The sequence below is a fragment of the Capra hircus genome, chromosome 8, assembly GCF_001704415.2.
Source record: "Capra hircus breed San Clemente chromosome 8, ASM170441v1, whole genome shotgun sequence".
Lineage (NCBI taxonomy): Eukaryota > Metazoa > Chordata > Mammalia > Artiodactyla > Bovidae > Capra > Capra hircus.
The window spans coordinates 73,461,750-73,482,300 of record NC_030815.1 but is presented as its reverse complement, the minus strand read 5'-3'; positions in this window follow the sequence as shown (position 1 = coordinate 73,482,300).

Here is a 20,551-nt window from a genome sequence, read left to right as displayed (position 1 = left end):
AGGTTCAGCCCTATGCCTTCTGAAGTCCTTTCCAGACCTAAAATAGAGCTCAGCCTGGTTCCTATTCCACGTCCTGAGCTACAGTTATAACCAGGACATATTTCTCATTGATTCATATGAGACTTGTTTTTTTTTTTTAATGTTCATGTTATTTACTTATTTTGCTGCACCGTGTCTTAGTTATAGCACACGGAATCTTCAGTCTTTGTTTCAGGATCTTTAATTGTGGCACGCTAACTCTTGGTTGCGTCATGTGGGACCCAGTTCCCTGACCAGGGATGGAACCCAGGCCCCCTGCCTTGGGGGTGCAGAGTCCTAGTCATGTTCCCATATGAGATTTGTGATGGATGACTTTGTATGTCAGCTTGACTGGGCCTGGATATTTGGTTAAACCTGAGGCTGGGTGTGTCTGCGATGGTCTGATGAACAGCACTACTGGGGTCCTTACAAGAGGATGTGAGAACCAGGAAGAGGGGGACCTTGAAGGCCCGGCAGGCCTTGTCTCCCAGGCTCTACCCTCTCAAGGCCAACTGACATCCAGGGAGACCTAGATGACCCAGCTTCCTCAGACCATAAAAATAAACAAGCAGCCAGGGCACTTCCAAGTATGGTCAGCTGTGTCCTGACTCAAGTTCTGTCAACAAAACTGATGGATTTATAACTACGGTTACAATTGCTGAGCTCATGTTGACCAGTTCTTCCCGTTCTCCCAAGAATGAGACACTTCAGCAGTATTTACAGTAGCAATTGGAGGGCCACATGGGGGTCATGTAGGAGATGTGTCCAGACAGCAGACTCTTGAGAACAGCTGTCCATAAAAATGAGCATCTTTTTAAGGAGAATCTTCACAAAATAACAGTAACTGCCATTCACTGGGCCTGGCTCCACACTCTTTACATGCATGAACCCATCTAGGCCTCCCAGAAAACCTGCCAGGCACATATTATGTGGGATCTTATAAATACAACAAACTAGTGAATATAACCCCAAAAGAAGCAGACTCACGATCTAGAGAACAAACTACTGATTACCACTGGGGAGTGGGGGGGAAGAGGGGCAAGATAGAGGTAGGGGATGAAGAGGAACAAACCATTATGTATGAAAGGAAATACTGTACGCCATGGGGAATAGGGTCAATATTTTATAACAACTCTGCTATGCTGTGCTTAGTCACTCAGTTGTGTCTGACTCTTTGTGACCCCATGGACTATAGCCCTCCATGCTCCTCTGTCCATGGAATTCTCCAGGCAAGAACACCAGAGTGGATAGCCATTCTCTTCTCCAAGGGATCTTCCTGACCCAGGGATTGAACACGCATGTCTTGGGTCTCCTGCATTACAGGCAGATTTTATACTGGCTATGGCTGATTCATGTTAATGCATGGCAGAAACCATCACAATACTGTAATTATCCTCCAATTAAAAATTAAATTAAAAAAAAAGATTCTGTGCCTCCCATGCAGGGGGTACATGGTCAATCCCTGGTTGGGGAACTAGGATCCCATGTGCCGCTTGGTGTGGACAGAAAAAAAAAAGAAAAATTTTGAGATGAAGCTCTTGTCTTGGATTATCCAGTAGGCCCTAGTGGCCATCATGAGTGTCCTTATAAGAGAGAATCAGAGGAGATTAGGTGAACACACAGGGGTGAAGGTCTCTGGAGATGGAGTCAGAGGCTGGAGTGAAGCAATCACAGAACGCCTGGAGCCTCCAGAAATTGGAAGAGGTGAGGAGAGCTCCTCCCCCTGCCAACAACTTGATTGCAGACTCTAGAACTGGGAGAGAGTAGGTCTCTGTGGTTTTAAGCCTTTACATTTGTGGTGAATTGTTACATCAGTCATAGGAAACTAATACACAACCCAGACTCATGGGTGCCTCCGGGTTGTCACGCCGCATGTGTACTCCATCTGGTCTGGCTGAACTTCAAGCAGCCACCTCTTTCCTGTCTTCAGATCTCAGCACAAGCTTAGGTCTTACCTTCTCTGAGAGACCCTCCTCAACCCCACAACCTCTCCTGATGGGCCCTCAGCATTCTCTATTACGTCATCCTGTTTTTTATCTCCATAGCACTTGTCACTGATGTTATTATTGTTTGTAACTTATTGTAAATAAGGCAGTTATAACAAGCCACTTACCAAGTGGCTCAGTGGTAAAGAATCCACCCGACCATCCAGGAGACACAGGAGATGTGGGTTTGATCCCTGAGTTGGGAAGATCCCCTGGAGGAGGAAATGGCAACTCACTCCAGTATTCTTGCCTGGAGAATCCCATGGACAGAGGAGCCTGGTGGGCAACAGGCCATGGGGTCACAAAGAGTCAGACATGACTGAGCATGGAGCATGGGCATGCACGAACAAGCCACAAATATAATAAAATGTAAATGAATTTCTGCATCTTATTTATTTCTCCATGACCCAATTCGTAAGAGCAAGGACTTTATCTATCTTATTCAAATGTTTAAACACCAGTGCCCAGAACACTGCTGTGTTTCTTAGGATGGCTGTAACAAAATACCACAGACCGAGGGGCTTAAACAGTAGACATTTATTTTACTCACAGTTTTGAAGGCGGCAAGTCCAAGATCAAGGTGTAGGCAGGTTTAGTTTGTTCTGAGCCCTCTTTTCTTGGCTCGTATACACCACCTTCTCCCAACGTCCTCACGTGGTCTTCCCTCTGTGCGTCTGTCCTAATCCTTTCTTCTTACAGGGACACCAGACACACTGGAGTAAGGTCCACCCATACAACTTCATTTCACCTTAATTATTTCTTCTAAGGGCCTATCTCCAGTCCATTTCTGAGATACTGGGGGATTCAATATGTGGATTTTTAGAGGACAAAATTGCCCATAATATCTGCTTAACATAGAGTAGGCAAGCAACACATGTGCTCTTGGGTGAATGACAGAACTATAAGAATAGCTGTGAAAAACAAATGAAGGTGATAAGTTGGAAAATCAAAAAGAAAACTCAAATGGAGAGTGAAAGTATTAGTCGCTCAGTAGTATCTGACTCTTTGTGACCCCATGGACTGTAGCCCACTAATCTCCTCTGTCCATGGGATTCTCCAGACAAGAATACTGGAGTGCATTACCATTCCCTTCTCCAGGGGTTCTTCCTGACCCAGGGATCAAACCCAGGTTTCCTGTACTGCAGACAGATTCTTTACCATCTGAGCCACCAGGGAAGCCCCAAATGGACAGTAAACACATAAAAATATATCTGATCTCGCTAGAGTCAAAGAAACAAAAATTAAGAGAAAAAGGAGATATTATCATTTGCCTATCAAGACAGCCAAGGTTAAAAAGAATGGATAGCAAAATGGCCAAGGTTAAGAATAGACAATGAGGGGCTTCCCTGGTGGCTCTGTGGTAAAGAATCCACCTGCCAAGCAGGAGACACGGGTTTGATCCCTGACCCAGGAAGATCCCACACGCCACGGAGCGACTAAGCCAGCCCACCACAACTGCTGGGCCTGTGCTCTAGAGCCCGGGAGCTGCAGCTACTGAAGCCTGGGCCTCTACAGCCTGTGCTCCACAAGGGAAGCCACCACAACCAGAGTAGCCTCAACTCGCAGCTAGAGGAAGCCCGAGCAGCACTGAGAGACCCACAATAGCCACGAATAAGTAGATCAAGCAAACGAAGCAAAGAGAATAGACAACGGCCATCTGTAGGTATAGGAACACAGGGAACCAGCCCTTTGATGTTATGCTGCTGAGGGTGTACTTGGAACACACCTTCTGCCAAGCAGCTTAGCAGGACGTACTTTGCAAAGCACAGTGTTCTGAAGGGTGAGCGGACTTCCTTAAAGAAGTGACCCAAAGGGTAGGTCTGCGTCAAATGAAGGGGGAGAAGGGAGCAAATGAGGCAGAAATAACAGTCTGTGTGAAGGCCCAGAAGCCAGGAAGCATGGTGCCTTCAAACACCTGAGACAGTGGAAAGGGAAGGTGCCCAATTATGCTGTCCCTCATAGACCAAGGTCAACACCAAGGTCACCCTAATCCCCAGATCACACCTATTCCAACATCTACACTCACATCTGGCTCATTACTCTGTTTTCTTCTCTTTCTTTTTCTTTTTTAAAATGTTTCTCTATAGTTAACAATGTCTAGATTCTAGGAATCTGATGGTGAACAAACCAGGGAAGGCACCTACCTTGGGGGACTTCCATTGTCATGGGGAATGCAACTTTATTTTTAAAATATGTATTTATTTATTTGGCTGAGCCAAGTCTTAGTTGCGACATGCAAGATCTAGTTCCTTGACCAGAAATAGAACCTAGGCTTCCTGCACTGGGAGCACGGAGTCTTAGCTGCTGGACCACCAGGGAAGTCCCTAAAATAGGCTTTTAAATAAAATATATTTAAATGTCTATTTGTTTATTTTTATCTTTCCCCGCTTGACAAGAACAGGAGTTTGACCTTTACAACAGCGGCCACTGTAAGCAACTGAAGAGATTTGAACAGAAGACTGTCTGACCAGATTTGCATTTTAGAAAACCACTCCGGCTACCACCTGCAGAATCCTCTGAAGGCTGGTAACATGGAGGCAGGGAGGCCTATCAGGAGTCCATGCCATAATCCAGACCAAAGTTTAGAATGAGCAAACCGGAGGCGAGGCAGTATGGAGAAGTAGATTGATGAGAAATACGGGAGTCAGGGCCAATGGACTTGTGATACGTTTGACCAGGGGAGGCAGGCAGAGAAGGAATATAGGTGCCACTCAGGTTTAGAACTGAGCTGCTAAGTGCTGGCAACACTTCCCCGGGGGAGACAAAGAGCAGGAGAAGGAGTTTGAGGGGAATGGGTTAAGTTCTTTCTTTGATATAATGAAGTACTAGGAGATCTCATTGGAGAAGTCCCAGGAGGCAATGCATGTATAAAGATATTGTCTAAATAAAGTTGGGGGCTTCCCTGGTGGTCCAGCGGTTAAGAATCTGCCTGCCAGGGGAAATGGGTTCGATCCCTGGTCCAGGAAGATCCCACATGCCTCAGAGCAACTAAGCCTGAGAGCCACAACTACTGAGCCTGTGCACCTAGAGACTGTTCCACGAGCAGAGGAGCCGTCACAAGAAGGCCGTGCGCCGCAGCTAGAGAAAGCCTGCCTACAGCAACAAAGACCCAGCACAGCCAAAAATAAATAAACTAATATTTTTAAAGAAAGGAAAAAAATAATTTTTTTTAAGGAATAAAGTCAAACCGGAAGTCAAAACCCACAGCTGGGATGAGATCCTCCAGGTTGGATGTTAAGACTCCCCAGGACCTGTCCACCCATCTCCACCTCTAGGGTCAAGAACAAGAAATCCAAGTGGGGTCAGGGGACTGCCAGACTGGGGGGTATTACACATTGCTTGATGGAGAACCGTGGGAGCTGAGCACTGTCCCCACAGAAGGCGGATTCTTTTTTTATTTTTAAAAAATAGGATTTTTTTTTAATTGGAGGATAATTGCTCTATAATGTGTTGGAGAAGGCTGATTCTGACAGAAGGGTTTCACAGATTTTATGAACTCCAAAAATTATCATACAGCATCTCCTGTAAAGGCCTTTCCTGAATCACAACCCTCTCCCTTCTCCCTGTTTCATCTACTCACATGTAAATGGGAATGGGGAGCAAGGGGGTCCCTTAGAAGAAGAAGCAATTTTTTTTTTGCATTATTTGTTCAATGACCTTTTCCCAGTTTATCATTTATCTGTTGACTTTGTTTATGGTATCTTTCACATATGAGTTTACATTTTTTCGATAATAAAATTTCAGTCTTCAAATATTTTCCTTAGAACTTTTGAGCTCAAGTCTGGAGCTCCAAATGTCTGATAAACCTCCTTTTTCTTTGTTGTTGTTCTTCTTTTTCTGACCCCATGGCGTGTGGATCTTGTTTCTTTGCTAAGGATCGGATCCATGCCCCCTGCCTTAGAGGCAGGGAGTCTTAACCACTGCACCGCCAGGGAAGTCCTCTCTTTGTTTCTCATGAATCAATTTGGAAACGTATAAAAAAACTAAGAGCTCACAAAGACAAGATCAGCGATATCTTAGGCAAAGGGCTCTTCCACACAAGCCAAGCTATGGTTTGCTGCCCCACTGACTTTCTAAAAAATTTAGTACTGTATTTTATTCTGGAGATAACTGGTGAGCATGCAAGTACTGACAGGACACTGTGTCCTTTTGAAATACGTCTCAGGGGAAAAACATCTTTCAGGCATCATTGATCAGAACTGCACAATTAAAAACAAAAGAACTATGCGATTGGCTTGTTTTAATTTTTTGTACTGTGTGAATGATGTCTTGGATTATGTTTCCCCCTTTGCACTGGACGCTGGGATGGTCAGATCCAATTTTCCTTTAATAAAAAAAATATCTTCCCAAAGCATGTGTTCATATTTGCTCTAACTTTAGAGTTTTCCTCTATCTTTTCTTTTCTTCCCTCCAATTTTTCTTTTATACTCATCTTTGATATGGTATACGAAGCACTTTTTTAAAAGGAGTGGGAAAGAAAAGAATGCAGAAGAGAGAGAAATGGAAGAGCAAGACAAAGAAAATTTTCTCAAAGCACATATTTAGCAAGTGCATTAACTATTTATATTACCAAATTACATTTAACTTCACCATGGGATTCTTTCTTGTAAAGTTCTCTGAAAACATTTACATTTTCATTTGCTTTATTAAAAATCCACCCCTGATAAGCACAGTATCTTTTCAACACGTCTGCTGTATAAAGTGAACTTTATCTGTATTTCAAAATTGAGAAAACCACCCATATTGAGCAAAAGCTGTAACATGGAAAACTCAGCTATGGGCTGAACTTGACTATTATCTACCCAGCTCCCTTTGGGTGTTTCCCTTTATTTACTCTAGCTGGCCTTATTATTAAGTGTTTGATACATGTGTCAGCCCATATATTTCTTCTAATCCTCATTATGAAGAGACTGAGGGGCTTCCTGTCGGCAAAGTGGTAAAGAATCCCCCTGCAATGCAAGGGACAGAGGAGATGAAGATTCAATACCTGGATCAAGAAGATCCCCTGGAGTAGGAAATGGCAACCCACTCCAGTATTCTTCCCTGAAAAATACCATGGGCAGAGGAGCCTAGTGGGTTGCAGTCCAAAGTGTCATCAAGAGTCAGACACGATTGAGCACACAGACACATGAAGAGGCTGAGAATTCACAAGATCACTCACAAAAACTCAAGTCAATGGCAAAAAGACAAGAATTCCTTTCTCCTCTGCCTGGGTTTTTGCCACCAGATCACCTGTATCCATTCTCAAATAATTCCAATTATATTCTCCATGCTAATTAGCAAAAATAGGCAGCTCATACCTATGCATTCTCTCTCTCCCTCCCTCTCTTACACTCACACACATATAAGTGTCTGCTAACTATGTTGTATATCTAACTTAATGTAAATCATTTCTGGATAAAAATTGAAAATTTAAGTCCTGATCACCTTACACAGATTTAGGATGGCTATTGTCAAAAAAAAAAAGAAGAGAGGGAAAAAAAACAACAACAGAAAATAACACCTGCTGGGGAGTGGGGAGGATGTGGAGAAATTGGAACCCTTGTACATTGCTAGTGGAAATGCAAATTGGTGCAGCTGCTGTGGAAAATAGTATGGAGGTTCCTCAGAAAAAGTTAAAAATAGAATTACCATATGATCCAGCAATTCCGCTTCTGGGTATATATCCAAAGGAATTGAAAGTGAGGCCTCAAAGAGATATTTGTACACCCATGTTCATAGCAGCATTATTCATAATAGCAAAGAGATGGTAGCAGGTCAAGCATCCATTGACATTTTAATGGAAAATGTGATATGTACACCACTGAATATTATCCGACCTTTTTAAGGAAGGAAATTCTGTCCCATGCTACAACTTGGATGAACCTCGAGGACACCATGCTAAGGAAAATACGCCAGCCAGCAAGAGACAAACACTGCGTGGCTCTACTAAGCTAAGGTATCTAGAGCAGTCAAATTCATAAAGACAGAAAACAAAAGCATGGTTGACCGGGGCTGGGGTTTGGAGGAAACGAGGAAATGTGATGTAACTTAATGCATGCAGTTTCTAGAACTGTTACACAACAACTCACACATAGCACTACTGAACAGACACTTGAAAATGGTTGTGTGGCCTCAGCCATTCAGTTGTGTCTAACTCTTTGCGGCCCCCTGAATTGTAGCCCGTCAAACTCCTTTGTCCATGGGATTTTCCAGGCAAGAATACTGGAGTGGCTATTTCCTTCTCCAGGGGATCTTCTCGACCCAGGGATCAAACCTACATCTCCTGTGTCTCTGGCACCGCAGGCGGATTCTTTACCGCTGAGCCACTGGGGAACTATTTAACTTTGATAACACCCTTTTCCCGTGTGACTTATGGCCCAGTTTAAAAATGGGCCAAAGACCTTACCAGACACATCACCATGGAAGAAGAGCAGACGACAAATAAACATATGTAAAAATGTTCTGCATCACATGTCATCAGGGAAATGCAAATTAAAACAATGATGAGGGACTTTCCTGGTGGCCTAGTGGTTGAGAATACACCATGCAACGCAGGGAACTCAAGTTCAATCCCTAGCTGAGAACTAAGATTCCACAAGCCTCAGAGCAACTAAGCCTGCGAGCTGCAACTACTGAGCCCTTGTTTCACAACTGGAGTCCATGTGCCACAACAAAAGATCCTTCATGGTGCAACTAAGACATGTTGCATCCAAATAAACAAATATTTTAAAGGAAAAAAGCAACAATGAGATACCACAGCCCAACAGTTAGAATGGCCAAAATCCAGAATGCTGGAGAGGGTAAGCAGCAACAAGAACTCTCATTCATTGCTAGGGGGATAACCACTTTGGAAGACAGGTTGGCAGTTTCTTACAAAACTAAACATACTGTTTACATATGACCCAGCAGTTGTGCCCTGGTATTTACACAAAGGAGTTCAAAACTTATGTCTACAAAAAAACCTGCACACACATGTTTATAGCAGCTTTATTCATCATTGCCAAAACTTGGAAGCAACCCATATGTCCTTCAGTAGGTGAATGGACAAATAAACTCTGTCAGACCCAGACAATGAAATATGATTTGGTGCTAAAAAAGAATGAACCATCAAATCATGAAAAGACCTGAGGAAACTTACATGCATACTACTAAATGGTAAAAATCAATCTGAAAAAGTTGCATTTGGTAGAATTCCAATTATATGACATTCTGGAAAGACAAAATTATAAACAGGGTAAAAAGACTGCTGGTTACCAGAGGTTAGGGAAGATGGAGAGAACAGGTGGAGCACAGAGAACTTTTAGGGCAGTGAAACTATTCTATATGAAATGGTAAGGACTTTCCTGGTAGTCTAGAGGCTAAGATTCTTTGCTCTCAATGCATGGAGACCCGGTTCGATTCCTGGTCAGGGAACTAGATCCCACATGTTGTAACTAAAGATCCTGAATATGGTAACTAAGACTTGGTGCAACCAAATAAATAAGTATTAAAAAAAAAAAGAAATTGTAATTACAGAGACATATCATTATCTATTTATTCAAACTCAAAACTAAGAGTACACAGTGGACTCTAAGTGATCGCTATGTATCAGTGTAGTTCCATCAACTGTAACAAAATTATCACTCTGGTGGGAGATGTTTTTAGTGTGGGAGGCTTGCCTGAGGGCTGGGGGTGGAGTGCAGCGGGCATAGAGAAGTCTGTACTTTCCACTCAATTTTTCTGTGAACCTAAAACTGCTCTTAAAATGTAAAGTCTATTTAAAAATAATAATTTTTAAAATGGTTCCAATGGTAAAATTTTATGTTATGTGTCTTGTTGTTTAGTTGCTCAGTTGTGCAACTCTTTTGTGACCCCCTGGGCTGTAGCCCTTCAGTCTCCTCTGTCCATGGTATTTTCCAGGCAAGAATACTGGAGTGGGTTGCCATTTCCTCTTCCAGGGGATCTTCCTGACCCAGGGATCGAACCCATGTCTCCTGCACTGCAGGCTGATTCTTAATGCTGAGCTACCAGGGAAGCTGATATGTGTTTAACTGCAATTAGAAAAGAAAACTCCTTTGGTCTCAAAGGGACTAATCAATGTCTATCAGTTGGACAGGTTTAGAATTTGACTTTAATGAGAAAAGATTGATAAATTCATGTTTGCAAATATAATTATTCATATCAAGAAAACCACCTATTTTAATTTAAGCATTAAACCCTGATTAGTCTCAAAAAGTTGGAAGGGCTTTATTCAGGAGATTTATCCATTTGTCTAAGACCGTAAGCTCTGAAATGTTCATTTGTCTTATTCACATCTCCCCACTCCACACACACGCTTCTTTCTCCTTCCCTCTCCACCCCACCACCATCATGAAGTGCCTTTCCCTACCCTCCCCTCTCCCCTTGCCCATCTTTATTTTAAGTTATTTCATTTTTTTGGCTGTGCCATGAGGCACCTGGGGCTCCTTCCCCGATGGTTCAATAATAAAGAATCTGCCTGCAATGCAGGAGACTTGGATTCAGTCTGGTTAGGAAGATTCCCTGGAGGAGGGCATGGCAACTCACTCCAGTATTCTTGCCTGGAAAATCCCATGGACAGAGGAGCCTGATGGGCTACATACAGACCGTGGGGTCACAAAGAGTTGAACACAACTGAAGTGACTTTGCTTGCATGCTTGAAATCTACAATAGGAATAGAAAAGTTTTATCTGAGCCAAACTGAGGACTATAGCCAGGACGACAGCCTCCCAGGTAACTCTGAGGAATTGCTCTGGAAAAGCATGTTTTTCAGCACAGTTTAACCTCTTGTCAAAACAAAGCATCAAACAAGCCAGGGGTACATTCTTTCAAGGCTTGAACAAAACAAAACAAAATCAGATCAGCACACACACAGTTTGTCAGTACCAGTTCAGCCCCTGGGAAGGAAATCTTATTGAAGAAGACCCACACAGGGATCCCAGGAGGACAGGCATTTGACCTATATTTTTAACATGGCTATTCTTTACTTCTGGTCAATGTGCCCTTTTCTTTGTTAGTTAAAACAGAAAAGTGAAATGTTAGTTGCTCAGTTGTGTCCAACTCTTTGCAACCCTTATGAACTGTAGCCAGTCAGGCTCCTCTGTCCATAGGCTTCTCCAGGCAAGAATACAGGCTGCTGCTGCTAAGTCACTTCAGTCATGTCCAACTCTGTGCAACCCCATAGACGGCAGCCCACCAGGCTCCCCCTTCCCTGGGATTTTCCAGGCAAGAACACTGGAGTGGGTTGCCATTTCCTTCTCCAATGTATGAAAGTGAAAAGTGAAAGTGAAGTCGCTCAGCTGTGTCCAACTCTTCGCGACCTGGTGGACCACAGCCTACCAGGCTCCTCTGTCCATGGGATTTTCAGGGCAAGAGTACTGGAGTGGGATGCCATCACCTTCTCCAAGAATACAGGAGTCGGTTGCTATTCCCTTTCCCAGGGGATCTTCCTAACCCAGGGGTCAAACCCGGCAGGATTGCAGACAGATCCTTTATGGTCTGAGCCACCAGGGAAGCCCAGATGTACAATGCCCAGATGGAAAATGTTTTAAAATTAAAACAGATGTACAATGTATGCTTGATAGGCTACCAAAAGGCTGTTGTAGTCAGCAAACATTTCAAGTTAATTCATGTATAAGCCAGAATGACTTCCCCAGACCTCAATATGTGAAATTCTCTTTTATCAGTGTGTGTACACGTGCATACATTTTAGGATAAGAGTAGAATTTGGCAGGCAAGCAAGTCACCCTGGAAGCCATTGAGAGATCTCCGTGTTTCAAAGGTGGAGACCTACCCAGGCAATTAGGGTAGATGGTCCGTGAGGTGGCAGAGGTCAGTCCTTTGGTGGAAGAGGGAAGTGACCCAACTTCAGGCAAAGTGGACTCACTGAGTCTGAAGGAGGAAAGGCTAGCGATTCAGGAGAAGGTCAGTGATCTGAGTCCCACTCATGTACAAATGAATCCAGTTATGTGTGTCAACAGTCTTTAGAAAGCAGCATGACATATATACACTACCGCGTGTAAAATAGATGGCAAATGGGAACCTTCACCGTAAGCTATCATCTTGGGGGCTTGTCCAGGATCTTCAGTACAAGGTAAGGACACTCAGAGCTCTAACATCTCTGCTTTCTCAGTATACACATTTTCTGCTTTACTTTACTAACTCTATGCTGTGCTTGTGTGAATGAATGACACTCCCTACACAAAGCAAGTGATGAGCCCTGCTCTGCAGTTTCGAGGTGCCTTGTAATGACTGAAGGCAGCCCCCAAAAGGGGAGCCTTGTCAGGGTTTATACCGACCTGCCAATGCCAAGAGACACCCAGTGGAGCAGCCAGAAATGGGCAAAGCATGTGGACCGAACTTTCCTTTCTCAGTCATCTTTTCCTGGCCTCTTTGACCATTTCATAACTGTGTGGGGAATTAGAACCACTTACCTAATCTGCTGGATCACAGACTTTCAAGGGACTTGTGATCCATGCTGTTACTGTGTACTTTTACTTAGACCCCATGTATGGAAGCGCCTAGCCTTGCTACAAGCCAAAAGGTACGTGAGTACGTTTGGGAGCAAGGCAGAGCTCTAGCTCCAGAAACATCTTTCAGGCTAGAGGTCACTCTCTTGGCTGCCTGCCTCAGGGGCCAGAGTCCTAAAAGCGCGTCCTTGTCATTGCCGTGCCTCTGAACTACATGGATGGAAGCGCTGATAGCGAGCGTGAGGTTTCTAAGAACATAGGTCAGAAATCCCAGATTGGAAGTACAGCGGGGTTCTTCCTTTGCAGATGTAGCTCTTAGCAGACCAGAGAAAGCTCTCCAATGGCTTCTGTCTCAACTCCTTAGATATTTCTTTTGTGGAATCTGTGGAAATGAACTGGAAGGATTGGTCCTGGGAGCTTGAGGACAAAAGTCACGTTTTCCTCTCTGGTCAACTCTCCACAACCTCTTTCGCCATCACATATACTGGTATGGTGCCACTCGGAAGGGACATCTTAGTTATTGTTCGTCTCTGTATGACTCACTGCTTCTACTGTGCTCAGGAATGCGCGTAGGCACGCGGGACACGGATGCGTCCCCTAGTCGGTGTAGCTTGGGAGACATTCCAGGAAAGCTACTCTGCTCCACCCCAGGTGGCATCAGAAGAAAAGGGCAAATCAAACAGAGGTCTTGGTGGTAAGGAACTGGAAATCCATTTGGGATGCCATCAGGTCTACGTCTGGGACATCTCCACCCCGCCTCAGTGGTAGAACCAGGAGGGAAAAGTAAGGTGCCTGTGTCAGTAAGGGACAGACTAAGTCCAGCCAGGGAAGGAAAGCTTTAGTGGAAAATCTGTCTACACCCCCATCTAGAGCATGAAGGGACACCTCTGGTGGAAAGAACCCATGGCTGTGGATGCCGCTTTTTTTCTCTCCTACAGATGGGAGCTAGCAGTTCTAGAACCACTCCTTTACAGTGTATTTAAAATAAACTGGGACAAGTTGGATCCTCAGAATTGGAAAAAAAAAAATAAAGACACGCCTGATCTTCTTCTGTGATACTGAATGGCCACAGTATCCTTTAGAAGATGGGGGACGCTTGCCTGTTGAAGGGTCTCTTAATTACAATACTGTTTTACAACTAGACTGGTTCTGTAGAAAAGAAGAGAAATGGGCAGAAGTGCCATATATGTTGCTCTTTATCTCTCTGCAAGACATGGCTGACTTATGTCCTAAGGGTGCAGATTTGGGTGTGAAACCTTCAGCTCCTTCTTGTTCTCTTACTTTGCCCCTGTGTCTATCTGGGGCTCCCAAATGAACAGGCTGAGAATCAGGGCACCCTTCCAGCAGGGGTTGCCTCAGTCTTGGTAGAATTTCAAACAGTCCCAGTTGTGGTCAAGACTATTTAGAGGATCCAAAAAGATGCCTTTATGGAACTAACTTATTACCTTACTTGGAGAGATGTAATGTACACCTTCAGACAGATGCTGACTGCTAACTCGAGAGCTCAAGTTTTGGGGGAAGCTACTACTTTTGGAAATGAATGACTTGAGTGTGAGGCAAGGGGAAAGAGGAAAATGAAATAGCCCTCCTCCCTACCAGGAACCAAGCAGTTCCCATAACAGAGTCACTTTGCTAGAAGTAATCTTGAAGGACTCAAGCCAGTGCACACTAAGACTTTAAACTATGCCAACCTGGCTGACATGGAAGAGGGAGAGAAGAAAACTCCTCATAAATTCCTAGACAGACTTTGGGAGCAGAGAAGGCAATGGCACCCCACTCTAATACTCTTGCCTGGAAAATCCCATGGATGGATGAGCCTGGTGGGCTGCAGTCCATGGGGTTGCTAAGAGTTGGACACAACTGAGCGGCTTCCCTTTCACTTTTCACTTTCAGGCATTGGAGAAGGAAATGGCAACCCACTCCAGTGTTCTTGCCTGGAGAATCCCAGGGATGGGGGTGCTTGGTGAGCTGCCGTCTATGAGGTTGCACAGAGTCAGACACGACTAAAGTGACTTAGCAGCAGCAGCAGACTATGGGAGGCTCTCTGAAAGTTTACTGACATTGATTCTGAAAGTTCAGAGAGAGAAATAATCTTAAAAGATAGATTTCTCACTCAGTTGGCTCCAGATATCTGCCTAAGTTATGAAAACAGATGTTTGGACCAAATCAGTCTTTAAAAAACTGTTACAACTGGTTCAGACAGTATATTACAGTAGAGAATATGAGGAGGAAAATAGGAGGCAAAAAAACAACAACAACAACACCAGGTAAAAGACTGAAGTCCCAGCATGGCTGTTAGATCTGCTCTGAAACAGCCTGTGGAAAAATGCCCAGAGGAACCCAGGTGAAGAGGGACTTGTTATTGCTATGAAAAGGAGGGGCCTGTCAAGCAGGATTGCCCTCAGGTATCTAAGCCACCCGGGCTCCCTGTTGAGTCTGTAAAGGACCACACCTGAGGAGAGACTGCCCTCTGAGGCACAGGCCCCAGGGGTCAGACTCTCAGGACAATCAGGACTGAATTTGCCTAGGGGGTCCCCACACAAGCTCCTGTCCTACTCACACTTAAGGAACCCCAAGTATTAATAACTGTGGAGGGCCAATCAGTCGGTTCCTTTTGGACACTGGGGCAACTCTCTCAGTGCTCACCGAAGCCCCTGATCCTCCCGATCGACTACCATAATGAGATTATCTGGATGGGCCAAATGCTCTTATTTCAGCTGTCCTCTATGCTGCGACTGGGACTCTCTACTATTTTCTATAGTTTCTAATCATCCCAGAGACTCCCTCACCCCTTCTGGGGAGGGATATACTGAGCAAGGTCCAGGCCCCTGTTTTCATGAATATAGAACCTGCTCTTTTTAATTGTCAAAATGTAAATCCTAGAGTGTGGGGTGATGAAAAAACTGTCGGTTGAGCATAAAATACTGTTCATGTTGTTATCAAGCTCAAAGACCCTCACCTATTTTCACATCAAAAGCAGTATTCACTAAAGCCTGAGGTTAAGCAGTGGGTGAAATCTTACTGTACTGACTTCTCATGATTTAAGAGGGATCTTAAACTCTGATCTTAAGTTCAGAGCAACAATGTTCCATCTTTAAAGCTACTGTAACTCATGGAGTATCAAAAGTTCTAGGAATAGAATATCACTTACACTGTTCCTGGAGACCCCAATCTTCAGGAAAGGTTGAAAAGGCTGATGCCGTTATTAAAAGACATCTGTGTAAACTAACTCAGGAAACACAAGACAGTTGGTTTAAAGTTTCACCCATGGCTTTAATGAGGGCTTGAACTGCTCCTAAGAAGAAAAGACTGTCTCTGTGAGAGACTGTTTTTGCTCACAGATATTGTCATAGATCCTGAAGCCTTAGAATCTAACTATGTGACTCAGCTTTCAGCTTCTCAACCTCCTCATCAATTGAAGACTTCCCATGGTGAGTTTCTCCTCTTCAAGGAAAGGGCTTTCTTCAGCTCTGCGAATACCTTCACCAACAATAATCATATACAACCTCTTCTTGATGTGATGACATCTAACAATCCTAAGAGGGACTGATGTCTTTTAATTTTGATTATGTTTTAACTTGGTTTAATGACTATTTTGCCTAAACATCTCTAACTGTAAAATGAGGTTTGTTTCTAACAGTCTGAGAGCTTTTAAGTTACAAATGGTTGTTCAAGCTCCTATGAGTGCCACGACCTCCTCCAGTTATTACTTGGGGCCCCTGGATCAGAGACCCTCAATATGAAGATTATGAAAATATGTTGCCTCAACAATTTAGGGATGACGCCCCCAGCAGCAGGAAGTAGTTATGGAATGAAAATGAAACTTTTTTCCTTTGGCAACATAATTCTAAAAGAAAAGAGAGGGAATGAGAGAGTCAATTCCTAGGCAGGTTGATAAGAAGTTCAAGGTCTCCAAGGAGGAGAAAGGGGTCTGGAGCCCTCAAGAAGGAGAAAGGGGTCTGAGGCTCTCAAGGAGAAAAGGACAAACTTTTTTTCTACATTGCTTTGTCCTAGTCAATATAACAACCGTATTTTGCTCGAAGACATGCTTCTTCTTAACAAAAACCTTCTGACTAATCTTGTTATCTTAAGACATATATTGTGGGAGTGGGTCTGGTAAGACTTCTATTTTTAGTTCTAATCTTGTTAATTTAGGATGTATGTTGTAGGGGTGGGTCTGGTAAAAGTATATACGGCCTTGATAAGACTAGTGAGTGGGGGCTTTCTCCATCCCCCTTCTGATGTCTATGTCAGAAACCTTCTCTGTCCCTTTTCAGACTTTAATAAAACTCTGCTACACAAAAGCTCTTGAGTGATCAAGGCTGGTTCCTGGTCCCTAAGCTAAATCTTCTTCTTTGGAGATCGCAAATCTCTGTTCACAGTAAGCTATCACAACTATCCTCCAATTGAAAAAAAAACCAAAATCATAGCCAAGGGATATTGAGACTTACCTGGTGGTCCAGTGATTAGGACTCTTGAGTTTCCACCATAGGGGGCGCAGGTCAGGGAACTAAGCTCTTGTATGCCTTGTGAAGCTGCCAAAAATTTTTAAAATAAGAAAGTAGAAAAAAAAAATCATGGCCAAGTTTTGTTTATCTCAGGAAAGGGAGAATGATTTTGCATTACATCTCCTAATACAATTTGCCATGTTAACATACAAAAGTAAAATATATCATCTCCTCTCAAAAGATTCAGAAAAGATACACAATATAGGTCAAAGTCCATTATGTCAAAATTTCTTTTTCTATTTTTTAAAAATAAACACACACACGCACAGAGGTTTATGGAAATGGGATTATATCACACGCTTTTCGGGCAATGACCTTCCCTCTCCCTCACCTTCTTCTGTTTCAGGTCCCCCATTGCCATACCTCCTATTAATCATTTTTCTCCAAAGTCTAACAGCGCCACACACACCATATCTACCTATGTACACTGATATAGAAACGAGAGTGGACACTATTACATAAAAATAATGGTATTTACAGACTGTTTTGCATCATACTTCTTTTCATAGAACAATACGTCAAGGAGTTCCTTGCAAGACAACTGATATGACCTTAATTTATTCTTTATTTTCTTCTAGTTTTACTGAGACATAATTGACACACAGCACTGTATAAGTTTAAGGTGTAATCATTTAAGCATAACGATTTGACTTACATACGTACTGAAATGATTATCCCAATAAGTTTAGGGAACATCCATCATCTCAGATGCATACAAAATTAAAGACATATATTAAAAAATAAAAGTTTTTCCTTGTGATGAGAATTCTTAGGATTTAGCCTAACAACTTTCATATATAACATACAGCAATTTCAATTATATTTATCATGTTGTACATTCCATCCTAGTACTTATTTATTTTATAACTGGAAGTTTGTACCTTTTAGCCACCATCGTCCAATTTCTCCTCCCCACTCCCCACCTCTGGTAACCACAAATCTGATCTTTTTTCTATGAATTTGTTTTTGGAAGTATAATTGACCTACAATGCTGTTATTTCCTTTTACACAAAATAGTGATTTGGTACTTCTATACATTTCAAGATGATCACCATTGTTCATCAGTGATACTGGTCTGTTTGAGAAGGATAGCTATTAACTCTTCTCTAAATGTTTGGTAGAATTCATTTGTAAAGCTGTCTGGTCCTGAACTTTTGTTTGCTGGGCATTTATTTTTAAATTACTGATTCAATGTTATTACTAGCAATTGGTATGTTCATATTTTCTGTTTCTTCCTGGTTCAGTCTTGGGAGATTGTTGCTAGGAATTAGTCCATTTATTGTCCATTTTATTGGTGTATAACTATTTGTATTAGCTTATAATGATTCTTTATATTTCTGTCCTGTTGGCTGAAACCTTTCCTTTTTCATTTCTGATTTTATTTATTTGGACCCTGTTTTTCTCTTGATGAATCTTAATAAAGGTTTATCAATTTTGTTTATCTTTTCAAAGAACTAGCTCTTAGTCTCACTAATCTTTTTTTAGCCTCTGTTTCATTTATTTCTACTCTGATCTTTATGACTTCTTTCCTTCTGCTTACTTTGGGTTTTGTTTGCTTCTCCTTTTTTTTTTCCTAGTTCTTTTATGTTCAAGGTCAGGTTGTTTCTTTGAGAATTTGTCTTGTTTCCTGGGGTGGGTTTGTATCTAAACTTTCCTCTTAGAACTGCTTCTGCTGCGTCTCATACATTTCAGACTGTTGTTCTCATTTTCATTCATTTTGGGGTATTTTTAAAAAATTTCTCCCTTGATATCTTTTGTGATCTATTGGTTGTTTAACCTCCATGCATTTGTGGGGTTTTTTTGCAATTTTTTTTCTTGTGGTTGATGTCTAGCTAATGGCTATTTAACTAACATTCCACAATGTGGGTGAACCATGGCTCAGCCATCTCCACTTACAGGCTCATGCTCAGTCACTTCTGTCCAGCTCTTTGCAACCCCATGGACTGTAGCCTTAGAGGTTCCCCTGTCCGTGGGGGTTCTACAGGCAAGGATACTGGAGTGGGTTGTCATGCCCTCCTCCAGGGGATCTTCGCAGGGATCAAATCCATGTCTCCTGCCTCTACTGCACTGCAGGCAGACAGCTATTACTGCTGAGCCACTGGAGGAGACCCTCCCCACTTACCGCCTTTGCTTTTTTTCTAGTTCTGGCCTCTACAAACACCACAGGCAAACACTCTTGTATTCCTGTCATTACAGACTTGGAACTTTTTTCCCCACAGGAAAGATTCACAAGAGCCAGATTTAAAGACCAAAAACTATATATAAATCAAATGGTACATGCTGCCAGATCATCTCCCAACAGCCCCCGAAATCCTCTCCTCCCCTCCCGTCATGAGAGAACTCTAAGTTTTGCCAGTCTGCTGTATATAAAGTAGGGACTCATGTTTATTTCAATTGCAATTTTTCCTGATGGTTTATAAATTTGAGCTTCTTTTCCTTTTATTTAGCTTTATTTTTATTAAAGTTCTACATCTACATCATTCAACAAAGTCAAATAGAGGTCTCGGATTGGAGAGGGCAAATCCAACACCCTCATCTACCTGGGTTACCTCCTGAGATCCAATTAAAATAACAGTAAAGATGGGTTTCTTAAAGGCGTAAAGGAGCTCCCAGATAGTGCTTGCCTTTTTTCAGTTGGCTGGTGGCAGTCATTCTATTATTTTGCATATCTTTTTTTTCTTGGCTGCACTGGGTCTTGAATGCAGTGTGCAGGCTCTCCAGCTGTGATGTATTTCAACTATCCTCTGGTGCCGAACATTAAAGCCCTGTTTTTATATCTTCTTTGTATAATTCTATTTTTGGCTGTGCTGGGTCTTTGTTGCTACATGCCGGCTTCTTGTTGTAGTGGCTTCTCTTGCTGGGGCTCCCGGGCTCTGGAGCACAGGCTCAGCAGTTGTGGCCCGTGGGCTTAGTTGTTCCAAGGCATGTGGGATCTTCCCAGATCAAGGATTGAACCTGTGTCTCCCGACAGGCGGATTCTTTACCCCTGAACCACCAGGGAAGGCAGCCCCAGGATTTTGTTCTTAATATGAGAATAATATGAACAATATGAGGATGTGTGGATTTGGGGGTGGGTGACAGAACTGTTGGTGTCTTGATTATGGTGGTGGTTATATAACTCTATGCATTTGTCAAAATTCGAAGAACTGTATACTAAAAAGCTTTACTTTGTGTAACTGAAACCTAACATTTTTTTCATGAAGAAAAACAAGTTATCCAGTAAGTACAGCTTTCTCTGAATCACAGTTTTGACTCAGTTGTGAAACACAATATCCCTTTGAATACCCCCAAATAATCTACTTAGTCTCTGGGACAAGCAGGGCAGATTTCACTGGAGACTTTGTTTGGGGAAAAAGAGACTTACATTCCAAAGTGCCTCTCAGATAGAGAATATCTGTGGCCTCTTTCCTCTTCCGGGCTACTTCTCCATCCCCTAGGGACCTGATCTCTACACTCACCCCAAATTCCTCTGCCTGGATTTTGAAGAACAGTTTAGCTTTCTGCCTTGTGCAGAAACTGACAGACCAGGTGTGATTGCATGGTTGGATGTAGTTGCACATTCGTTGTTCAGTCGCTCAGTCATTTCTGACTC